Source organism: Anabrus simplex, chromosome 3 (genome assembly GCF_040414725.1).
Source record: "Anabrus simplex isolate iqAnaSimp1 chromosome 3, ASM4041472v1, whole genome shotgun sequence".
Lineage (NCBI taxonomy): Eukaryota > Metazoa > Arthropoda > Insecta > Orthoptera > Tettigoniidae > Anabrus > Anabrus simplex.
The window spans coordinates 385598111-385621123 of NC_090267.1; the positions used below are offsets into that span (position 1 = coordinate 385598111).

General features: G+C 40.8%; 1 protein-coding gene across 2 annotated transcripts in view; it reads left to right on the forward strand.

Annotated features, from left to right (window-relative positions):
- Positions 1-23013, forward strand: part of Pfas (phosphoribosylformylglycinamidine synthase) — a 275681-nt gene that overhangs the window by 29864 nt on the left and 222804 nt on the right. Inside the window, exon 1 of one of the 2 annotated variants that reach the window (XM_068226729.1) lies at positions 22376-22411. The exons of the other annotated variant lie outside the window; for it this stretch is intronic. The gene's annotated coding sequence lies outside the window, so the exon portion shown is untranslated. Of the gene's footprint in view, positions 1-22375; positions 22412-23013 lie in introns of those variants that run through there. 2 annotated transcript variants of the gene reach the window in all.

The window sequence follows — 23013 nt, forward strand, 5'->3', positions numbered from 1 at the left end:
CTCTCTCTTAGTTTCTCATGTTCCATCTACAATGACTCACACACAGAGTCCCCGATTATTTACACTACACTCACTCAGTCACACTCGTTAGTGCTGTCACGGTCCACAGCCTACACGTCATTCTCACAGGTCGGGATAGTATCCGCTGTTCACTGTCCGTCGAACCCCGTTCGCAGTCGGCACACGTCGGCATCCAGTGTTCCCTTCGCTCTGCTCCAGAACACCCAAGGTTCTTCTCCAGCAGCCGTCCTCAAGGGACACACACACACACGACATCAGGGAAACAGGAACGAGTCCTCGGCTCCAACAGGCAGATACTCCATCAGGCTGACATCTCAGCCCAAGCTGTCACTGACTGTGCTCTTCGCTAACTCACACCAGCGAACTCAATCTCGCTCTCGCTCACTCACTAACTAACTCTCCTCACTGACTCCAGGCAGGTCGTTCCTCTCTTATATACCTGCGCTGGCTCTTCTAGAATCGTCCGGATGCTGGACGGATCCGGGAACATCGTGAGAGGGAACACTCCAGATTAGTAGTCGAGTAATTTCCATCGTCCCATGCGACGCGACCACGGATAGAAGTGAGAAGGGCCGGCCCAGCGCTTGAGTGTTGCTCGTGATTGGCACGGTCGAGCGTGAGGGGGGTGGGGCGATGGGTGACGAGCTCGGCTCGTTGTAAGTTAGCATGGCGGACGCTATAACCATTACAATACAGTCATTTAACCCTTTTGACAAATCCACTGTATTCATATTTCATCAGTATCAATCAAAGACTCTACTTACAGTACCCAGCATGATTTTTGCGGCAAAGCATCTGATACGTGATTTTAACTAAATAAGGTCTCCTGATTTCAGAAATGTCATTGGTTCTATTGTATCACATCTAGTGTTCGTGTTATTTGCCATTTACTGTCTGAAAATGTGTCATTGCGGCACAGTGCTGCTTTGTGATAACAGCGAATCGGCTGTTGTTAGAGTGGCCGTGGTTTGCTTTGTTAATGTTGCGTACATTTGTCAATCCAAACCTCCTCCACCAACTATGTCCCCTCCATTGAATTAGTCAGATAACAGAGTCTATTTTTAGCTCATGGTAGCAGCAATTCGGTGAGGCCAGTCAGTTGCATTGTGAGTGTGGCGGAAGTCTGACTTTTTTATACTGTGTTGTGTTGTGAAAATTGCAAGTGTGTCAGGAATTAGAAGAAGATGTGTGAATAAGCCAGACTCATTCTGTTACGTGTGTGGGTATTATATTATGAAGGGACAGAGTAGGCCAATAACTGCATCAGTGAAACGTTTATATTATGCATATTTTAAGGTAAAATTAGGAGACTTGAACAAGTCGTGAGCTCCCCACGTAATTTGTAAAACATGCCTTGAAAACCTACAACATTGGAGCATTGGGAAACGTAAGGCCCTTCCATTTGGGATAGGAATGGTTTGGCGCGAGCTCTAGGACTATACCAGAGACTGTTACTTTTGCCTGCGTAAAGTAGCGGGATACAATAAGAGAAACAAGGACAGTATTGTGTACCCAAATTTAAAGTCGGCAATGAGATCTGTTCCTCATGGACTGGAAATTCCATTACCTTCTCCTCCTACCAGTTTGCCTGACTGACGGTTCCTCAAATTCTGATAACGAGCAAGTTGATATGGATTTTTCACCTGCCACAGATGCAGTAGGTCCACAGTTGTTTAAACAATTGGAGTTGAGTGATCTGATATGAGACCTTGGTCTCACGAAGGAAAAAAGTGAACTGCTAGGGTCACGATTGAAAGGAAAAAACCTTGCGCCTGGAACTACCTTTTCTTGGTATAGACATAGAGATAAATAGTTTAGGAAGTATTTCAAGAAGGAAGATGATCTTACCTACTGCTGTGACATTCCAGGATTGATAGAACAGCTAGGGAGGGCTTACAATCCTGGAGATTGTTTGTGGATTCCTCTAAGAGGAGCTTAAAGGCTGTACTGCTTCATAACGGAAACATTCTAGCTTTGATTCCTGTGGCACATTCTGTTTCACTAAAAGAAAATTATATCACAATGCAAACTGTTTTAGATAAAATCAAATATCATGAGCACCGGTGGGATGTGTGTAGTGACTTGAAGGTGTGTGGTATTCTATTAGGACAGCAAGCAGGCTACACTAAATTCCCTTCTTATTTATGTGAATGGGACAGCAGAGCTAAAGATAAATACTGGTCTACACCTTCCTGTCCAGGAGACAAGTTTTGACACCTGGTGTGAAAAATGTTACAAATGCTGCCTTAGTTGACCCACAAAAAATTATTTTGCCACCGCTACACATCAAACTGGGAATCATGAAGCAGTTCGTTAAGGCCTTGGACAAAAGCAATAATAATATGTTTTATTTATTCTGGCAAAGTTAGGGATGTACTCCCATTCTTACACTTAACCAGTCTTAACCTAGAATACTTAATAATAACTACTGATGACCATAATGTGTTAATATTAACAATAATAACAGTAAGAGTATTCATGAAAGTAACCACACTTAAAAAAATCAAATAATCTATATAATACACATCGTACGTAGAGTACATTAAAAATATATGAATAATGAGTACTATAACTACTACTTAAGAGAAAGTTTAAAAATGTATACATTTATCCAGTACACCGAAATTTCGCTTTCAGTTGAGAGATGGATTAGTAAGAAGAAGAAGAAGAAGAAGATATGTTGAAGGAAGAGGGAAATAATGATGAAGAGGCAGTAGGAGGAGATGTTTTCAGGTCATAACTTGATGATTCATGCATGTTTACCTAGTATTTCGGGGGACGAGCGTTCTTTCCGTCCATAGGTGAAACTTTAAATTACCCTACACGTGTCCCCCGGGTTGTGCTAAGAAAGCAACGGCGAAGAGATGCGATCGAACTGTCTGAAAAGACCTCTCGGTCATAATGCACAGAGTAATGAAGAAATCGGTCCTTATCAGGACCCGGAAGCCTATAGCCGAAAAATCGGACCTTCAATTCGAATATGCCATCTTAACATCGAAGGCATCAGCAGAGCAAAATGCGAGTGTCTAGCTAAAATTCTGAAAGGTCAACAGATTGATGTCATTGCGCTACAAGAAACTCATACAGCCAATGATATGTAACTAAGAACAAGAGGCAAGATCCCAGGCTTCAAATTAGTGGCTCACAATAATCACGAGATGTATGGCTTAGCTACCTATGTGAGAAACAATATTACTAACTACGCAGTAGTCGACTGTAGCTCAAGTGATGACATTTTCACTGTCACAATTAAAATAAATAATCTAACAATAATGAACGTATATAAGCCACCAAACACAACATGGCCCACTCCTCCTCTACCATCCTTACAACACCCAACCGTAATCATAGGAGACTTCAACAGTCATCACACATGTTGGGGCTATCAACAAAATAATCTAAATGGGGAGGCATTTGTTGACTGGATGGACATGAAAAATCTTAAACTAATCTATGATGCTAAAGAAAAAGGAACCTTCTTCTCCGCCCGATGGGGTAAGGAATATACTCCAGATCTTTCCTTCATAACCCAATCTCCAAACTCTCCAAACCAGATACTTCGCTCAGTTCTCAACAGTTTCCCTCATAGTCAACACCGGCCTGTCATACTCCAAATTGACATGTATATTCCTGTCATTCGATCTTATCCAAAACCTAGATGGAACTTTAAAAAAGCTCCATACATACATACATACATACATACATACATACATACATACATACATACATTATCATTATAGACTGTTATGCCTTTCAGCGTTCAGTCTGCAAGCCTCTGTGAATTTACTAAATGTCGCCACAATCCTCGATTTGCAACTAGTGTTGTGGCCTCATTTAGTTCTAAATCGTTAGAAACCGAGTCTAACCATCGTCGTCTTGGTCTACCTCTACTTCTCTTACCCTCCATAGCAGAGTCCACTATTCTCCTAGGTAACCTATCCTCCTCCATTCGCCTCACTTGACCCCACTACCGAAGCTGGTTTATGCGTACAGCTTCATCCATCGAGTTCATTCCTAAATTAGCCTTTATCTCCTCATTCCAAGTACCCTCCTGCCATTGTTCCCACCTGTTTGTACCAGCAATCATTCTTGCTACTTTCATGTCTGTTACTTCTAACTTATGAATAAGATATCCTGAGTCACCCAGCTTTCGCTCCCGTAAAGCAAAGTTGGTCTGAAAACAGACCGATGTAAAGATAGTTTCGTCTGGGAGCTCACTTCCTTCTTACAGAATACTGTTGATCGCAGCTGCGAGCTCACTGCATTAGCTTTACGACACCTTGATTCAATCTCACTATATTACCATCCTAGGAGAACACACAACCTAAATACTTGAAATTATCGACCTGTTCTAGCTTTGTATCACCCTCCTGACATTCAGTTCTGATGAATTTCTTACCTACTGACATCAATTTAGTCTTCGAGAGGCTAGTTTTCATACCATACTCATTGCACCTACAGTATTTTCTAGTTCCCAGATATTAGACTGTAGGCTATCGGCACAGTCTGCCATTAGGACCAAATCGTCAGCATAGGCCAGACTGCTTACTACATTTCCACCTAATTGAAACCCTCCCTGCCATTTTATACCTTTCAGCAGATGATCCATGTAAACTACGAACAGCAAAGGTGAAAGATTACAGCTTTGTCCAACCCCTGTAGTACCCTGAACCAAGAACTCATTCTACCATCAGTTCTCACTGAAGCCCAATTGTTAACATAAATGCCTTTGATTGCTTTTAATAATATGCCTTTAATTCCATAGTCCCCCAGTATGGCGAACATCTTTTCCCTCGGTACCCTGTCATAAGCTTTCTCTAGATCTACAAAACATAAACACAACTGCCTATTCCTCTCGTAGCATTTTTCAGTTACCTGGCGCATACTGAAAATCTGATCCTGACAGCTTCTCTGTGGTCTGAAACCACACTGGTTTTCATCCAGCTTCCTCTCAACGACTGATCGCACCCTCCCTTCCAAGATGCCAGTGAATACTTTGCCTGGTATACTAATCAATGAAAGCCTCCGTGGCTCAGAAGGCAGCGCGTCGTCCTCTCACCGCTGGATACCGTGGTTCAAATCCCGGTCACTCCATGTGCGATTTGTGCTGGACAAAGCGGAGGCGGGACAGGTTTTTCTCCGGGTACTCCGGTTTTCCCTGTTATCTAACATTCCAGCAACACTCTCCATTATCATTTCATAGCATTTATCAGTCATTCATAAATCACTTTGGGAGTGGCGACCCCATCGTACCAATAGCCTATATATGCTTCATTCCTCCCATCCCTGACCCTGTCAAAGACTGGAAAACACGTTGTAGGTTTTGATTTTCACTAATCAATGAGATACCTCGATAGTTGTTGCAATCCTTCCTGTTCCCTTGCTTATAGATAGGTGCAATTACTGCTTTTGCCCAATCTGAAGGTACGTTACCAACAATCCATGCTAATTTTACTACTCTATGAAGCCGTTTCATCCCTGCCTTACCACTATACTTCACCATTTCAGGTCTAATTTCATCTATTCCTGCTGCCTTATGACAATGGAGTTTATTTATCATCCTTTCCACTTCCTCAAGCATAATTTCACCAACATCATTTTCCTCCTCCCCATTTGCTTGGCTGTTCACAACACCACCAGGATGATTTCCTTTTACATTGAGAAGATGTTCAAAATATTCCCTCCACCTCTCCAGTGATTCCCTGGGATCTATTATGAGTTCACCTGAATTACTCAAAACACTGTTCATTTCCTTTTTCCTTCCCTTCCTAAGATTCTTTATTACTGTCCAGAAAGGTTTCCCTGCTGCTTGACCTAGCCTTTCCAAGTTGTTACCAAAATCTTCCCAGGACTTCTTTTTGGATTCAACAACTATTTGTTTCGCTCTGTTTCTTTCATCTACGTACCAATCCCTGTCTGCCTCGGCCCTTGTTTGGAGCCATTTCTGATAAGCCTTCTTTTTATGTTTACAAGCTGCTCTCACTTCATCATTCCACCAAGATGTTCACTGTTTCCCATCTTTACACACAGTTGTTCCTAGGCATTCCCTTGCTGTTTCTACTACAGCATCCCTGTATGCTACCCATTCACTTTCTATATCCTGAACCTGCTTACTGTCTACTGTTCGAAACTTCTCACTAATCATATCCATGTACTTCCGTCTAATTTGCTCGTCCTGGAGATTTTCTACCTTTATTCGTTTGCAGACAGATTTCACTTTCTCTACCCTAGGCCTAGAGATACTTAGTTCACTACAGATCAGATAGTGGTCTGTATCATCGAAAAATCCCCCCAAAACTTGTACATTCCTAACAGATTTCCTTAATTCAAAGTCAGTTAAGATATAGTCTATTATGGACCTGGTACCCCTAGCCTCCCATGTGTAGCGGTGAATAGACTTAGGCTTGAAGAATGTATTCGTATCAGCTAAACCCATACTAGCACAGAAGTCCAGCAAACGCTTCCCATTCCCATTAGCTTCCATATCTTCCCCACATTTACCAATCACCCTTTCGTATCCTTCAGTTCTAATCCCAACTCTCGCATTGAAATCGCCCATTAGCACTATTCTATCCTTGCTGTTGACCCTGACCACGATGTCACTCAATGATTCATAAAACTTGTCAACTTCATCCTCATTTGCACCCTCACATGGTGAATACACGGACACAATTCTAGTCGTAATTCCTCCAACTGACAAATCTACCCACATCATTCGCTCATTTACGTGCCTAACCGAAACTACGTTCCGTGCAATGGTATTCCTGATAAAGAGCCCTACCCCAGACTCTGCCCTTCCCTTTCTAACACCCGTCAAGTACACTTTATAATCTCCTATATCTTCCTCGTTATCTCCCCTTACCCGAATATCACTTACTCCTAGCACATCCAGATGCATCCTCTTTGCTGACTCAGCCAGTTCTACTTTCTTTCTTCCATAAGCCCCATTAATATTGATAGCTCCCCATCGAATTCCATTTCGTTCGCCAAGTTGTTTCCAAGGAGTCCCTCGCCTGTCAAATGGGAGTGGGACTCCGTTACTCCCATAGGTCCAAGGCTTGATTAAAATGTTCTGAGCTCGGTAGATTCATGAAGCAGGATGCTACCCTACTTACACATAGTCCAAGTGAGGATCTCTCCTCTAACGGGTTATGGACCACCGGTGGATTGTATAGTCTTAGCCGCCTGAGCACAAGGAGGGCCAGGACTCAGAATATGTCCGAGATGCCCACTCCCATTCCATAGTAACTGGTATCCCGACTCTCAGGACCACTTACTAGGCCACTCAGCCGTTGCCCATGGTTCACGAACTAGGACGTGACTACAATAACCCACAAACGAAAAAGATAATTGGAAAAAATTTAAAGAACAAACTGATGCAAATATAAGATGGATTAAGCCAACCTTTAATAACTATGACAGATTTGTTGGAGTTATAAAAGGTGCTGCTCGGCGCTGCATTCCAAGAGGATGCCGTAAAGAATATATTCCTGGATGGACTGCAGAGAGTGAGAGCCTTCTTAAGGAATTTGAGGAAAATGGCAGCAATGAAACAGCCACAAAAATTATTCAATTACTGAATGACAATAGAAAACAAATTTGAACGACACTGTGTCATCTCTTGATTTTACCCACTCAAGTAGAAAAGCCTGGTCTCTCATTAGAAAGCTTGACTCATCAAAGCCAGCTGGTGGACAGAAACTGAGTGTTAACATTAATGATCTAGCCAAACACATGATCTCTATCTCAAAGATCAATAGAGATAATCAAGTTGTAAGGGAAATCCGGTCAGCACTGAAACATAAAAAGCAATTAGCAAAACAACAATCATCCCTATTCTCTTGTCCTTTCACAAGAGAGGAAACCCTAGAAGGCATCAAGAACATAAAATCCGGGAAAGCAGCAGGTATAGACGGCATCTATCCTGAATTCCTGCAACATCTTGGACCTGCAACAATCACTTGGCTCACCATATTCTTCTCCAATATTTTGGAGACATGTAACCTTCCTTCACTATTCAAGAAGACCAAAGTAATATCGATCTTGAAACCCAACAAGGACCCTCTAAGAGTGGAAAGCTACAGACCCATTGCACTGCTAAGTGTTACTCTAAAGCTCCTTTAAAGACTAATATACAATAGGATCTCAGAAACCATCAATAATCTCCTTCCCACAGAACAAGCTGGCTTCAGACCTGGAAGAAATTGCGCTGACCAAATTTTTGCATTGACCTCTCATATTGAAAATGGATTTGAGAATCGGAAGATTAGTATGGCTGTCTTCTTAGACTTATCAGCAGCCTATGATGCTGTTTGGCGAGAAGGGCTCCTGCTAAAACTTATCTCTGCCATCCCCTGTGTCAAGCTTACAAATCTCATTGGCAATATGATTAGCAACAGAAACTTTCAGATCTTCTCGGATGATGCAGTAAGCAAAACCTACAAACTGAATGATGGACTTCCACAAGGATCTGTTCTGGCACCCTTACTTTTCAACTTCTATACTGCTGACTTACCAGCAACTAAGTCCAGGAAATTTATTTACGCAGATGATACACTACTGGTTAGCCAAACTCCAAGTTTTCCAGAAGCTGAACAAATTCTTACAGCAGATCTAAAAAAGCTAGATACATACTTCCAAAAGTGGTGTCTCCGTCCAAATCTCCAAAAGACTGTTGCATCTGTGTTTCATCTCAGAAATAAATTTGCCAACTACAAGCCTACAATAACATTCAGAAATCAATCCTTACAACACTGTCCCTTCCCAAAATATTTAGGTGTCACATTAGACAGGTCCCTAACATATAAACATCATATTAACAACACAGCCGCCAAGATTAAAAGTCGGAATAATATTCTTCAAAAATTAGCCGGCACATCCTGGGGCGCAAACAACCATGTGTTGAGATCTACTGCTCTAGCTCTTTGCTATTCAGTTGCCAAATACTGCGCTTCAACTTGGCTGAACAGTGCTCATACTGCGAAGATTGATGCTCAACTAAATCAAGCAATGCGCATTATAACTGGTTGTATTCTCTCTACAAACGTGGCCTGGTTGCCTACACTCAGTAATATTCCACCGCCTTGCTTAAGAAGGTCTGAAGCTCTTCTAAAACTGTGGAAGAAGACCAGCCAGGACTCCAACCTCCCCATTCACCAGGATATTACTCAACCTGCCACTCCATGACTTAAGTCTAGATCTCCACCCTGGCGCACTGCACTTTCATTGGAAGAATCTGGGTTCTCCATCACGAACGCCTGGTTACACCAATGGCAGCAGTCTTCTGTTCCCAATCAACATCTTGTGACTCTACCTCATGTTCAACCTCCCGGATTCCATCTACCCAGACGTTAATGGAGGACTCTAAACAGGATAAGAGTCAATCAAGGAAGATGTGGCTATACTCTTTATAAATGGTGCTGGCAGAAGTCTTCTGGGTGTGATTGTGGAGCTACCTCACAGACCATCCACCACATAATTGCCGAGTGTCCACAGAGAGCATTTCAAGGTCCTTTGGAGGACATACACAACGCAACTGAGGCGGCCTTAAAATGGATCAGTGGACTTGATTTGGAACTATAGGCTTCTGCTTGTATATATTGTGTATATATTGTATACTTATTTATATAATCTATCTGTGCACATCATACAATAAATAAATAACCTAGTATTTCGACACAGGCATGTTTAAAAGCTGAGCTGCTGGACATGCTTCTGACGTCCACTGGTAAGAGATTCCATTGTCGGGCTACGGTAACTGTGAATAATTTTGTGTAGATTGCTGTTCTGTGTACAGGAAGGGATAAACACATGGTGCTGCAGGATTGTTTATTTTTGTTATGGTCTGTGGTGGCGAGCTTGATGCGATCACGGAGATAGGCTGGTTGAGAAGTTTTGCAAAAAGCCAAGAGTATGAAGTGTGTGTCATTCTTGCAGGTGAAGCCACCTGAGTCGTGTGTAAGACGGTGTGACATGGTCAGCGTAAAGAAGTCCACAGATAAATCTTACACAAGCATTCTGAGCACGCTGTAATTTTCTTCCCCAGTCTACTCCTAGGTTGTTGTAAACTATAACGCAATGAAAAATGAAATGAAATGGCGTATGGCTTTTAGTGCTGGAAAATCCCAGGACGTGTTCGGCTCGCCAGGTGCAACTCTCTTGATTTGACACCCGTAGGCAACTTGCGTGTCGTGGTGGTGGTGGTGGTGGTGGTGTGAAGAAGACAACACATACACCCAGCCCCCATGCCACGGAAATTAATCAATGATGATTAAAATTCTCGACTCTGTCGGGAATCGAACCCGGGACCCCTGTTACCATAGGCCAGCACGCTAACCATTTAGCCATGGAGCCTATATCGCAATAATCAAAATGAGGTAATGCGTTAATAAGAATTTTCTTTAGTTTACTGAGACAGTATAGCGTTCCATATATTTGTCCACATTTATCTTATGCAAAAGTCAAGGAAGGCATTTTTAATGGACCAAAAATTAGAAAGCTTCTGAAAGACAGAAACTTTGAACAGACCTTGAATGCCGTGGAACTTGCTGCATGTAATTCAATAAGAGACGTCATAACAAAGTTCCTAGGAAATGTAAAGGATTAACAATACAAAACAATAGTGAAAACGATGTTGGACGATATGAAAGAGTTTGGGGTGTAGAATGAGTCTGAAACTGCACTTCCTTCATTCTCATCTCGATCACTTTCTGAAAAATCTTGGGGCTGTTAGTGAAGAGATGGGAGAGAGGTTCCATCAGAACATCAAGGAGGCAGAAAGAGGATACCAGGGGAGGTGGGATGAACCAATGATGGCTGACTACTGTTGGTGTTTGAAAATAGAAGACAAACTTGATGCAGTCAGACGCTGGGCAGCCAACCGTTCATTTCAAGGGGGCATCTAGGACTGTTAAAGTTGATTTTGTTCACATTTATGAATTCATAAAGATACTGAATAAAAATAACATTGTTTGTTTTTAAATCACGTTTAATTGACAACATAAATTGCTTTCATTGCCTCAGAGTTGTTTGTTTGTTTGTATTTTTTGTGTAAATCAGTGTTATATTACAATAAATAATAAATATTTCATTGTAAATTTATATTAAGTAATTACTCATTGTATATAATAATTCAAGATAATATTCAACTATTTCAAAATATATATAATAATAATACAAAAAATTATAAATATTTCCAAAATTATCAACATTTTTCAGTACTTTTTATATACAATATTCAGGTCTATCTCTTATTTTGATATACCTATTACAAGAAAACGTGACATGATACTTAGAAACGGACAACATGTTCGTGTTCAGCGACCCAAAATTAGTTAAGATCACCTATCACATCTCTTGCTGAAAAAAAAAAAGTTTGAAAATGCTGGGTTGTATTATACCATACCTATTGTCCATGGCTTTCATATCATAGACTCATTGTAAATCACTCTAATATCTATTATTACATGTATCGAAGAATCTATACTCTCTCTCCTTTTATCACATACGTAGTACATTTCTTCTCGTAGTACAGTTCATATTGCTATAAGAGCAAGGCTCATTTTAAGACAACTTTTGACGATCTTGTACTTACATTCATATCACAAAATACTCCAATATATTTTTCTTCACATATTTTTGAATATCATACCCTTAATGTGTTCAGTTATCTTGATGACCTCGAATTGTGAACTCAGTACAAAATGAACTCTCTTTAAATTGTCCAATTCATATAAGTATAAGTTATTTCAAAGATTCTGTCCCAGGTTACTGCATAAATAAACAGAAATTGTATCACTTGATGACTAAATATATTTCCAAATCACTATATTGAGGACGTTATGAACGTTAATGAAACTGCAAAATTAATTCCATAAAATGCCTGGTAGTTGTTTGATGTTCAGGTTTCCTTCAAATTAATCATTATAAATTTATTCAGCCATTAAAATTATTATTTACATTGACAATGTTAAAATAAGAACAAAAGGAATCTTCACAAAATAACTAACTACATAATTGTGAGGAATGAAAGGTACTTACCTATTGTAGATCTCGCCGTTACATGTTGGGAGATGGCCTAATCAACTATTATTATCAAAGCTTTGACATGCCATCCTGTATATTAAGCTATAGTACTAGCCATCAGTACCTCTCCATATGACAGTTGGCTTTTCCGATGTTCATGGTATTTCGCCTGAAACTTAAAATGTATATTACATTTCCACCAGTTTACACATATCTCTCTCAACACAACAATATTCCAAGAAAGATACTAAAGATGCTCAATTTACAATCAGTTTCACAACGTTTCGATACCTTAAATTTAAAACTTATTTTCTAAACACACAGTGTTATATAAATTACAAATAGTTCAGAATGATATGCATCATGGTTTTACAGATATGTTTCTCCACACTATGATATCCTTTTCATGTTCACACGTAATATACTTTTACATAACACAAAATGTTGAATAATTCCACTTATTTCTGCTTGTAGAAAATTCTCTTGACATGTACTTCATCTCACCAAACCTTGCTGTAACAATGTTTCATTGTCATCTAATGGAGGCAGCGTATCTAGACTCAAGCTAATCTTGACCTTTCTTAACCCTTGTCTAGTTGCGGGGAAATTATTACGTTACTAGACGCGCATGGAGGCAACCTCTGGGGTTAAAAATGCTTGTCATTTTTGTCTTTTGAGATGTTGTTTTGGCTTGTTCGTTTGCAGTATTCTTCGGTATAATTAAAAGAAACCCTTTTAAGTACTTGTAGGTTATTTTTACGCTGTATGTTTAATCTGAAAGCAGAATACTGTAGACCTTGACTATGTCGAATGATCTCATGATATTAAATTCGTGAGACTCGCCATTACGTACGACGATCACATCATATGAAATATGAAATAATATTTTTCTAAAATAAGTTTAGAAGAACAAAACTACAAGGTCATCAACCTCAAAAATCAAAAAGTGTAAGGTAATTTACTTAATCGCACACAGGGGGGGACATCCAGGCAGTGTCACTCGTCACAACAATGATCCCACACTCGCACACAGGATGCACGATTGCGCTGAAATGCTAACAGGACGAGTCCAAATGAACAAGGGGAAAGGTATAGTGATGGGGAGACCCACAGTTCAACTGGAAAGTTCAGTACCGTGCAAAATGTAATTGGCCTGGAGGAAATCTCCATGAGCGACTTATTAAAGGTTAATGGTCACCAACACAATAATTCTGCATGGAGAGCCCCTTCTTCATATAGTAGCATTAAACATGCGACATTCTAGTATTGTGCCGTATGTAGCACTCTTGACACTATCTTTCAGTATAAAATTTTACTGTTGAAATGAAATGGCATATGGCTTTTAGTGCCGGGAGTGTCCGAGGACAAGTTCGGCTCGCCAGATGCAGGTCCTCTGATTTGACGCCCATATGCGACCTGCATTATGATGAGGATGAAATCATGTTGAAGACGACACATACACCCATCCCGCGTGCCAGCGAAATTAACCAATTATGATTAAAATTCCCGGCTCTGCCAAATAAGACAAGAGGGAGTGATGAAAGAAAGGAAGGAAGGACTGCCTTTACATTAGATGCTCTAATATCACAGAGTTGGAAGAAAACTAAATGTGAAGGCCTACAATATCAAAAGCTTATACAACTGACCAACAATAACATTATGTTGACCATTGTTGTGATGTGATTTTTCTCTTCTGCTGCCACTCTTCTGCGATGGGTGGGATTACTGCTGCGTTCTGAGTAAAACAGCGTGCCTGAATATTGGCGGAAAGTAGCTGGGGAGTTAGATAACTTTGCACATTCTATATGATTGTTCTGTCGACGACGGGTACTGCAGATAGTAATAATATGAAGGGCATACTGTATTGTTTCACACTTTATTTTTTTCTACCCAAATGAAGTACATTACACATCAGTTGTTACGTCCACCTTTTCAACATAATCTCCTTGTAACTGTATGCACTTTTGCCATCGATGCTTCAGTCTCTCTAGACCTTCCTGAAACCATTCTTTCGGAGTGCTGCGTACCCATGCCTTGACAGCTGTGTCCAGTTCTGCAAAATCCACAAAACGGCGACCGCGCAGAGGTTTCTTCATGTTCCCGAACAGGTGATAATCAATGTTTGACATTTCTTTGGCGGTGGACTGCCCCTATGCTTCCATTGCATTGATTGTTTTTTCGTTTGTGGCTCATGGTAATGGTGCCATGTCTCATCACCAGTCACAAGCCTAGGCATGAAGTCGGCTGGATCTTGATCATGGCGTTGCAAAAGTTCTCTGCACACGTCCACACACCTCTGCCTTTCGCCTGCAGACAAGAGTCTGGGCACCCACGTGGACGACACTGTCCCCAACTGTAAGTGGCCGTGGACGATCCGCTGCAGGGTGTCTCGGCTAATTCCCGTGGCTGCCTCCATTTCCGTAAATGTGATGCATTTGTTGGATGGCCTGTTCGATCCGGGCAATGTTGGCTGGTGTTGATATTGTCACATTCCTTCCAGAACTGGTTCCCTTGTCCACCAATGTGTGCCCTGTTTTCCAACCTTCCATCCAGTTGTAAACTCTTTTCTGTGACGGCACATGTTCTCCACACACTGGCACCAAGCGCTGATGAATTTCTGCAGTGGTCACGCCTTCTTTTCATAAGAACCAAGCCTTATAGCGCTGTCCCCGGCGGTTGCTTTCCATGTTGTGTGCTCCTATGCTGACAGTGTTGTTATGAAATGGCTATGACAAGTGCATTCGTTGGCCCCTGTGCGTGTGCTGCTACGAAATGGTGGAACAAGACACTAGTTACACCTTCAAAAGTGAAATGTGAACCATATCCTGACGTACAAAAAATAAAGTGCAAAACAATATAGTACGACCCTTGTAATAATAATTTAAATGACATTGTTGAGAAAATTGAAAACAATATAACCAATAATAATGTTTAATTATGATGAAATGAAATGGCGTATGGCTTTTAGTGCCAGGAGTGTCCGTGGACATGTTCGGCTCGCCAGGTGCAGGTCTTTTGATTTGACTCCCGTAGGCGACCTGCACGTCGTGATGAAGATGAAATGATGATGACGACGACACATACACCCAGTCCCTGTGCCAGCAAAATTAACCAATGATGGTTAAAATTCCCATCCCTGCCGGGAATCGAACCCGCGGCCTCTGTGACCAAAGGCCAGCACACTAACCATTTAGCCATGGAGCTGAACTTTAGTTATGATATACATCTTTTTAATTGAAGTTAACTACCATGTTGTTAACTTACCCTATATATATTGTACCAGGAAAAGTTGATTTTAAAGAGCATGAGGTCTTTCTGAGGGGTGCCGAGTCCTTAGGAGATGGTACAGAGAGAGAGGATCACAATGCGAAATAATAGATATTGTATCTTTCTTTCCTTTATTCAATCTTTGGAAGGCCACCCTATTATGTCGCCGAATTATGAATATTTAATAGAAAATAAATCCCAATTTCAACAACAGACTATCGAAATTCAAATGAAATTCAACTGAATAATAATTTTCTCAATCTGATATGTCCATTATATCCTTCATGGCATAAATCAATAATAAAGAATGTTGTAAGTAAATAAGAAATCGTAAAGTCTTTCTATAGACACTTGCAATTCCAGATTACGCTTTCTACATGAATTGAATAAAGTAAATTTGGTAATTCGAGAACACATCAAACTTAAACACTTGAAATCAAATCTAGTCTTCTTGTATAAAGTTCTGAGTATCGTCCTACTCTTTTGTAAATTATTGTACACTTTATGAAAATATTGTAAATTGAGAGTTTATGATCCACCTCCAATACGAATAATGCACTCAGTTGAAATTTCAAAGTTCCAATAAATGAGAATATAGGAGAGGACACTGTTGTTTGAAAGTCTGTCTTGACTTGAAGATTTGTAAAACGTTAATCCTTTTCAAGTAAAATATTAATTAAGCAAACTTTTAATGTTCTTTGTCAGTAATGACCACAGTTTATAAAAGTTTTGCTCAAAGTCAGAATTGAATGGAAAAAGCACTGATATTACCTGATATACGCCTTCTCGTTGAGCTCGAACAGTTGAGTACTGCTCTGCAAACAGCAATCTGGAACTCAGCTGTCAGCAGACACCACGATGTTCCATAGTACCACTTCCTGGAACTATCCCTTGTAGTACCAAATCTCCGTCGATCTCCGTTGTTCTACGCTGATCTCCGTCGATTCGAGTCAGGATTTCTCATGTTATTAAGAGAGTGGCTTTAACTCGAGAAAGTCCAACTGACTAGGTTGAAAATGTGAACCATTTGATTTTGCACTGTTAGAACTGATGACTGTTTCATAAATAATCACCATTCACTTTGATGAGAAATACGTCGGAGCACTGTCTATTATCGTAAATTACGATAATGAGAAATACACTTCACTGCACAGTTCATCTTGACACTTACTGCTCACTGTTCGTATGGTCAAAATAACTTTCATTTGAAGCACAGTTTGTCATGGCTCACCTTCACAGCAAAGAAATAAATAAGTGGCTCTCTCTCGTAATATCTCATAATGTTACTTCTCACTATCACAGTTCTACAATTATTCATGTATGAGTCCCATGCTTCACAATATCACTGATTACGAAGTTCATTATACAGTCTGTCCGCACGCGTTATTTTTAAATAGTACAGTCTGTTATGACGATACGCGAACAGTCTTTCTACACAAATGAAAGTGTTCTAGGCTCTCAAAATAGTCAATGTGTTGCGACCTACACTCACAATATTCAAAGTTAAAATAGTCCAAGATCATTACAATACGTAGTAGCTATGCTAACTTCAAGTTGGTTATGGTTATTCACACGAAAACTAAGATACTTGTCAAGTTCAAATATTGGTGAAATATTACAAGTCTTCATGACTTTGATGTTACACACACGTTAATTTCCTAAGTCTGAAGGTCTGACGAATTACAAGTCCCACAATTTATAAGTTACTCACTGGTATTCGCAGAAACTGAGTGTCAACGTGCCGTCAAAATTTTCTAAGCATTACGATGTCCGGCAGCATGAATACTGAGTTCGACTCGCCGCGTGCAGCATGACATACTAGCCAGCTGTGAAGGATGCGAACTGAATTGCTGTGGCCTGGCCTGTTGCTTATATCCCGTACGACTCAAGGCTGCTTGCTACGTCACAGAGATGAAATGTGCTTATATCTCTTAAATGCCTTGACGGATTTTATTGAAATTAACAAATGTTTACATTTAGAACATGAGCTACACGATGATGTATGTCTCATTTCCGTAACTTAATTGGCTGAAAAGTTAGACATTTTCTTTCCAGTACATTCGATAGAGAGGCGTGCAACATGTGATAGTGACATCACCCGCAGGTTCCTTGCTCGTGACGTGTCCAGCTCGCCACGAGGAGCTTCGTATTGCGCTAGCACAAGATGTCGGACATACGAACAGATATTATCGCCGTCCCTTTTCCACATGTTCCGGCAATTATAAAAACAATGTACAGGGCTGGAACAGTTCCTGGTACAATATATACATATCATTCATGGCTAGCATTCATGTCCCTGGGGATGTATACTCAGTGGTTTGAGAAGAACTTTAGTAGGTAGAAATAACTTAAGTTGGTCCATGTTAATTTCTTTTTCAGAATAATTTTTTTAAGCTTATAAATCTGAAAGATTCTTCTTTTTCTTCTTCATCTTATCCCGCTTCAAACGGGGTCGATGTTTCTGGCAAGTCTTTTCCACTTTATCTATATCATCTGATGGCCAGGCAGCAATCAGTTTTTGGTAATGGGACATAGTCTCTCAAAGTGCATTGGCACTGCCAGTGGCTCCAAGTAGCCTACGCAGTGGCCTCCATGGTATACACTAGCCATGCGTTTTGGTGGGTGTGCTATTTACCAAATGAAGAGCCCAACTTAGCACACTGGGGCAAAACGCTGGCAACCGGGAATGAGTTAGCTGGAAAATTTACAATGTCCAATAACGGACCATTTATATTGGTATTATAAATTTACTCATTCGGGACAAATATTTCGGGTTCCCTATGGGAATCAACATCTGTATCATCTGATGGCCAGGCAGGCATCAATTTTTGGTAATGAGACATAGTCTCTCAAAGTGCATTGGCACTGCCGGTGGCTCCAAGTAGCCTATGCAGTGGCCTCCGCGGTATGCACTAGCCATGGGTGTGCTATTTACCAACTGAAGAGCCCAACTTAGCACACCGGGACGAAACGCTGGCAAATCGGTACTTTATTCTATCCCACACATGATCTTCCCTTAATTTTCTCTCCTTTAGATCTTCTCTCGTACATTCTGTCCACCTCTTTCTTGGTCTCCTCCTATTTCTAGTCCCATCCACAGTCATATCCATCACTCTCCTTCCTACATAGCTTTCATCCCTTTGCATAATGTGTCCATACCACAGCAGTCTTCTCTTCTGTACTTAGAGACTTCTGTCACTTTAACTGTTTTCTGATTTTCTCATTTTTGATGCGGTCCATTCTAGTGACACCACTCTTCCATCTTACCATCTTCATCTCTGCAACATCTAATTTATTACATTGTGCCTTTGTTGTTGCCCATGTCTCTGCACCACACAACATGGCTGGCCTTACTACTGTCTTGTAGGCTTTTCTTTTAACCCTTATGCCAAGTCTTTTGTCACACAGGATGTCAGACATTCTTTTCCAGTTCATCCAGGCAGACCGCACTCTGTGGTTAATCTCCGTGTTTAGGTTGCCATCCTCCTAAATACTTGAAACCATCCACTGTTTTTAAGCATGTTCCATCCATCTCTAATAGTTCATTCCCCTCACCTTCGAGGTACAGGTATTCAGTTTTCTTTCTATTAATTTTTAGGCCTCTGTCTTCCAAGGATTTTCTCAAGCTTTATAGCCTCTCTTCAAATTTTATCCTACTAGTGCTACACAAAACAATATCAGCAAACATCATGCACCGCGGAGCTTTAGTTTGTACACCATCAGATAATACATCCATCACAAGCTTGAATATGTATGGACTCATTGAGGCCCCCTGATGCAACCCAACTCCAACTGGTATCCATCCAGTCAACCCTACACTGCTTCTCACTCTTATTCTAGCACCCTTGTACGTATCCTGGATAATTTTCACAAACTTTTCCGGTACCACCCTGGTCCTCAAACATCTCCAGACTTCCTGACGTGGGACTCTATCATAGGCCTTCTCTAAGACTGTAAAGTCCATGTATAACCTTTTATTTTTCTCCCTGTGCCTCTCTATGGTTTGTCGGAGCAAAAAATTGCATCAGTGGTACTTCTCCCAGGCATGAAACTAAACTGTTCATCCCCGATTGCTGTTTCTTCTCGAAGCCTTTTCTCAGCAATCTTCTCTCGGATTTTCATCGTACGGGACATCAGTTATCCCCCTATAGTTAGAACAGTCCTGGAGGTCTCCCCTCTCTTTGTAAATAGGCACTGTTGTTGTCTGCCTCCACTCCATGGGCATTTTCTCTTCCTCATAAATCTGTTACATTAGATCCCAGAGCATGCATATCCATTCATTTTTTTCCAAGGCACTTCCACTGGAATTTCATCAGGACTTGTATCTTTTCCATTTTTCATTTTCCTAAGAGTAATCATCACTTCTAGTAAATTCAGTTGTTAAACCCTGATCGGGGACACCATCTTCAAAAACCAGTATTTCATTTTCCTCATTAAGCAGGTGGTCGATATACTCTTCCCATCGTTTTTTGATCTGGTTTTCATCTTCAAGAACAACTCCTTCTCGATTCTTCATCTGCTTGATGTGCGTGAAATCTTTCAATGCCTTGTACCTTGCCTTTGCTATCCTGAAAAGCTTTTTTTCTCGTTTGGTTGTTTTCAGCTCCTCGTAGACATCATTCCATCTGGTTGACCTTGCCTTTCCTACAGCTCATTTAGAGGCTTTATTTGCCTGTTTGTAAAGTTCTCTGTCGTCATCAAACCCAGATCGATCCCAGCTCTTCTTGGCAAGCCTTTTGACCATGATTGCTTCCTTTCATTATTCCACCACCATGTTTCTTTGTCCCTAGGTGCAGCTTTACCGGATGTTTTGCCTAGAACAGCTTCTCCTGCTCGTTTGATCATTCCACTGTTCACTTCCCACCATTTCTGTACTCCTTGTATCTGTTGATATTTCTGCAAGACTTCGGTTTTGAACTCTTCTCTCATAGCAGGATATTCCAATCTCCACCACTTAATTCTAGGCTTCATTTTCTTTTCTAGGAGTGGCTTACTGCAATTATACCCTTGGCACTCTAGCATCAACAGCCTTTATTGTGGGGCTACATGTTGTCCCGCAATCACTTTACAGTTCATCAGTTTACAGTTCTGTACTTCCTTCAGATGTTGTCTCCTACACATGAGATAATCTATTTGGCTTTCCTTTCCTCCACATTTATAGGTTGCTAGTTGCTGGACACATTTCTTGAAAAAGGTGTTGCATATAGCAAGGTCTGATCCCAGTGCAAAATTTATCACTCTCTCTTCTGCATTTTTTCACCTATTCCCCAGCCGTCGTGAACTCTCCTTGATAGAACTCCTCTATGACCATTCAAGTCTCCACCCAGAATTACTCTATCTTCAGCTGGTACGCTACTAATTTCCTCTTCCAAAACACTCCCGAAAGTATCTTTCTCTTCCTCTTCACAACCTATCTGGGGAGCATACGCACATATGTTAATCATTCCATCAAGGCACAATCTAGTACTCATTATTCAGTCGCTTTTCCTATTTACATTCACTAGGCAAGACTTCAAATCCTTTGATAGAATGATTCCTATACTATTTCTTCCCAGATTGCTTGGGCCGCTATACAGTTGTTTGTAGCCATTACTAAGATCTTTTGCTTTGTTCCCTTTCCATCAAGTTTCCTATACAAAAATAATTTTAATCTTCCTCCTCTCCATTAAATCAGCAACTTCTCTTCCTCGTCCAGTCATTCACCTACCATTCAACTTACCTATTCTAAGTTGAGCTATCTTCTTTAACCGAGGCCGCCCTTGACTCGATAGCCTTTGCACACTTTTCACAAGGGGCAAGTGATATTCTTGCGCCTCTCCTGAGGGGAACACCCTAGCTGTTTCAGAGGCCGAAATTACAGAACTTGCCACGTTTGTTTGGTTTTGGCAGGTGTTTTACAGCCGGATGCCCTTCCTGACACCAACACATAATCCTTTCGGGAAAACAGGATTAACTGAGAATAGAAACTCTCAGCTCTCGGTGGGGTTGGATACCCAACCTTCCACTGGATTGCTGATTGCTCAGTTTAGCAGGGGATACCCCAGCCAGGTCAGTGCTTGGAGTGGGAGTTGCTAGTTGCTTTACGTCACACTGACATGGATAGGTCTTATGGCGACGATGGGACAGGAAAGGGCTAGGAGTGGGAATGAAACAGCCGTGGCTTTAATTAAGGTACAACCCCAGAAATTGTCTGGTGTGAAAATAGGAAACCACGGAAAACCATTTTCAGGGCTGCCGACAGTGGGGTTCAAACCTACTATCTCCCGAATACTGGATACTGGCCACACTTAAGCGACTGCAGCTATCGAGCTCGGTAGGAGTGGGAGTTGAGAGGCTATGAGGATTCTCTTCTTCTTATGTAATAACTTATTAACATTCAAAGAAAATGTCTCTGATGTGTACAATATTAATGGTTTTTTTTTTCTTCCCCCTAGTCTCTGACCTGATGTTTCCTGGTCATTACGAAATAATGTACCGAGCATGTTGGCTACTTGGTTCTGGTCACATAGTTGTGAACATGCATTTGGGAAATGGGTTTAACTCCACTGTCGGTGGCACTAAAGATGGTTAATTTAATTAAGGCCACAGTTGCTTCTTTCTCAATCCTAGCCTTGTCCTATCCCATTGTCGCCAGAAAACCTGTTTGTTTCAGCCTCGGACCTATGGTAGTAACGGAGCCCCACTCCCATTTGACAGGCAAGGGACTCCTTGGAAACAATTTGGCGAACAAAATGGAATTTGAAGGGGGGCTATCAGTGGGAAAGCCAAGCATTTTGGTGATCAATAGCAGACATGTGTTTGGGCTATTTAATATTGCTGTGTCTTGTCAGTTGAAAAATGTCTAAAAATTGGACTCTCTTTAGTATTACTCAATCTCATAGCTTAACTCATTACTTATGTTATGTAATAATCCATTTGACCAGTTGGGATCTTTTAGGGTCACAGGTCAAGGAAATTATCTCTCAGTTATGATATGACGTAGTAATGTGATAACCTTCATATGACGTCAAAAAAAGAAAGATGACGTTTTTCAGCAACTTTAATTCTTTGGTGTATTTGACATCAAGTAGTTACCACAAGGATTGTATAGGGTTCTAAGGTAAGCTGTTGTGTTGAGGTATTTCATTGATAGGTTGCATTAATTATCTGTTGTTTTAATGTGATATAAATAATAATAATAATTAAAAATTTGTTCATTTTAGAGGAAAGAATTCAGCGTATACAGGTGAACATACATATATTAAGATTTTATTAATCCATTATACAGAACAAATTCTTTTCTGCTGGAGAAATTGACCTGTGCTTGTCCCTCAATCAAATAGTATAGCTAGATGAAGAAGTATATTTCAAATTCTGTTGTTTTGAAGTAATTGAATCTATTCTTGTTGAAATACTCAGTACAGTCGAACCTGCCCTAGCGGACGCTCTTATTCAGCGGACACCTCCCTATACGGACAATTTTCCACGGAACCGATTTTATTTTACATAAGCAAGTGTTTAAATGGGCCTCATTTAAGCGGACACCTCGAACTCCGGACAGCGGACATCGCCATTTGTCCCGTCGACTTGACTTAAGCGGACACTTTACACGTTGCAGGACATGTCATCCTTTCTTTTAAAACCATTCTTCAGACATAAGGAAATCCCTTTTGAATGTTTGTACTATTTCGAATGCAAGGGGAGAGAAGGTACATCGGAATG